Source organism: Chenopodium album, chromosome 23 (genome assembly GCF_948465745.1).
Source record: "Chenopodium album chromosome 23, dcCheAlbu1.1, whole genome shotgun sequence".
Classification (NCBI taxonomy): Eukaryota; Viridiplantae; Streptophyta; class Magnoliopsida; order Caryophyllales; family Amaranthaceae; genus Chenopodium; species Chenopodium album.
Genome location: NC_137856.1, coordinates 18,427,200 through 18,430,262, shown reverse-complemented (window position 1 = coordinate 18,430,262; position 3,063 = coordinate 18,427,200). Strand labels below are relative to the sequence as shown.

General features: G+C 39.2%; 1 non-coding gene across 1 annotated transcript; it reads right to left on the bottom strand.

Moving 5' to 3' along the window:
- Positions 1-201: 201 nt before the first annotated feature.
- On the bottom strand, positions 202-307 carry LOC145609919 (small nucleolar RNA R71). The gene has a single exon (XR_014106186.1). It is a non-coding gene; the product is annotated as a small nucleolar RNA R71 (small nucleolar RNA).
- Positions 308-3,063: the final 2,756 nt, after the last annotated feature.

Below are 3,063 nucleotides of genomic sequence, written 5' to 3'. Positions count from 1 at the left end.
AGGAGTTTGAAAAATATTGTAACACAATCAAGATTAATGGAGTTCCTCAAGAATTCATCCGCCTTAAGTTGTTCCCTTTCTCCCTCATAGGAAGATCTTTGGAATGGCTAGATAAAGAGATGAAGCCCAATTCCTTGAAAACTTGGGATGATGTCACCAAAGCTTTCTTGTTCCGTTTCTATCCTCAAAAGAAAACGGCGGAAGCAAGAGCTTTGATTCAAAGGTTCAAGCAAAAGCCTAATGAAAGCCTTTATGAAGCATGGGAAAGATTTAAGGATTATCAAAGGGAGTGTCCACACCATGGGATTCCTACCTATCAAATCATACATATCTTTTATGGTGGGTTGAGTTCTCATGGGAGAGCAAGTTTGGATGCCGGAGCCGGAGGCCCAATCATGAACAAGACGGAAGAAGAAGTGGTTGATGCTATTGATGAAGTAGCTCGTCATTATATGAATTGGCAAGAAGTGGAAAGAGAACCAACAAGCAAGGGTTACTCGATCGAACAACTTAGTGTCATCAATGATTTGACCACTTTGATTGAGGATTTAGGGAAAGAAGTTAAGTCCCTCAAGGAAAACCTTCAGAAGCCTCCTTCCCAAGCTCCAATTCTTCCCTCCCAAATTAAGGGGAGAGGTACATCTTCTCACTCTAACTCCAATCTTTCTACTTGTTGCATGATTGTGGAATGTAGGCCATGTCAATTATGTGGAATGAATGATCATAATACTTCTATGTGCCCAAATGTTTCTTGTAGTGAATGTGATGGAAGTGAAATGGAACACATGAATTATGTCAATAATCATGCTTGTGAACCTAGAAATGATGTTCAAAGGAATATTGGAAATAGGAATTATCATATGAATCATCATGATTATAACCAAAATGGAGGTTATAGAAATCATGAATGCCAAGAGATTCATGGTAACTATAACCATCATGGTTGTAATGGTCATGGTCATGGCTATAGACATGGGGATCATAACCAAGGTTATGATAACTATGGTCAACAAAGGAGCAAAAATGAAACTAGGGGTAATTGGAATAATCAATCTAGGGGATATTTTCAAGCAAGTTTTCAAGATGGTTCCCCAATTGATTTAGTTCCAAATGCTCAAAGTTTAAATGATAATTCCCATGACCAATCATTTTCTTCTAGGGAATTTTTGGAAAGTGTCATTGAGAAGCAAGCCAAGACTATGGAAATGTGTATGGTTTTTAATGAAGAGAAATTTAATTACATGTTGGCTTATAACAAAGATTTGAGTGAAAAACTTTCTCAATTGACTAGTATATTCAAGGAATATGCAAACTCTTCTTCTTCTTTGACTCCACCTAGCTTAGATTCTAAGAACCCTATGGATGCCATTGTTACTAGAAGTGGTAAGGTCCTTGAGGGAGGTGTGCCTAAGAAGAGTGTTGCTAATGAGAGAACTAGTAAGAATTCCATTGAAATTGAAGGTGATGAATGCCCTTTGAGCGAAAATGTTGGTGAGGAACAAGTAGAGAAGGTGATAGAGAAAGAGAGAGAGGTTTTCAAACAAAGGCTCCCCTATCCTCAAAGATATAATAGATATAAGTTGGATGAGCAATTTGGGAAGTTTGTAGAGATGCTTAAGCAACTTCATTTAACTCTTCCTTTCACCGATGTTGTTGAACAAATGCCAAATTATGCTAAGTTCCTTAAGGAAATTTTGAGTGGAGAAAGGACTTGTGATGTGGCGGAGACCATTCGCCTTACCGAGCATTGTAGTGCAATCATCATGAATAAGATGCCTCCTAAGTTGAAGGATCCCGGAAATTTTTCCATCCCTTGTGCTATCAACAAGACCCAAATTGATAATGCCTTATGTGATTTAGGAGCTAGTGTTAGCCTTATGCCATATTCGGTTTATCAAAGGTTAGGTCTAGGAGAACTTCTACCTTCAAAGATTACCTTGCAATTAGCCGATAGATCAATCAAGATTCCTAAGGGAAAGGTAGAAGATGTGCCTTTAAGGGTTGGAAAATTTGTTATTCCGGTTGATTTTGTAGTGTTGGACATGGATGAAGATGCTACAATACCTATCATCTTAGGTAGACCTTTCCTTGCTACATCGGGGGCTATGATAGATGTGAAAAGTGCTAAGATATCTCTTAAGATAGGGGAGGAAGTAATTGAATTTGATTTGAATGAAGGAATGAAATATCCTTCCTCTTCTTTAGAAAATTGCATGAGAGTTGAAGTGCTTGATAATATTGTGAATTCCATGCATGAGCACTTGCTCACATCTAACGGTCCTCTTGAGTGTGTTTTATTGAAAAAGGAAAAGATAGGAATCTCAACCAAGGAAGAGCAATTGTATGAAAATTTGCTTAATGAAGGCGGTATAGGGAGTGGAGAAGAAACTTGCATGGGGATATCAAGTCAAGATACTTTGCAAGTGGCCTCAACCAAAGAAGGTAAAGGTGTTCCCATGGTAGAGCTAAAACCTCTACCATCACACCTTAGGTATGAATTCTTAGGCCCTAATTCTACATATCCCGTTATTGTTAGTGCATCCTTGAGTGAGAGCCAAGCTCAAGCGTTATGTGGTGTTTTGAGAAAGCACCAAGGTGCTTTGGGGTACACAATTGATGATCTTAAAGGCATAAGCCCCGCCTTGTGTACACACCACATAACACTTGAGGAAGGCACCCTTTCTTCTATTAAACGACAAAGGAAACTACATCCCCAAATGGGAGAAGTAGTCAAGAAAGAGATCACCAAGCTTTTGGATGCGGGAATTATATTCCCCATTTCAAGCTCAAGGTGGGTCTCCCCCGTGCATGTCGTTCCTAAAAAGGGGGGTATGACCGTAGTTGAGAATGAGAAAGGTGAGCTCATTCCAACTCGAACGGTCACCGGTTGGAGGATGTGTATAGACTATAGACGTCTAAACACATCAACCAAAAAGGATCATTTCCCTCTCCCTTTTATTGACCAAATGCTTGAAAGGTTGACTAGGCACAAATTCTATTGCTTTCTTGATGGATATTCGGGATTCTTTCAAATTCCTATTCACCCCGAGGATCAAGAAAAGA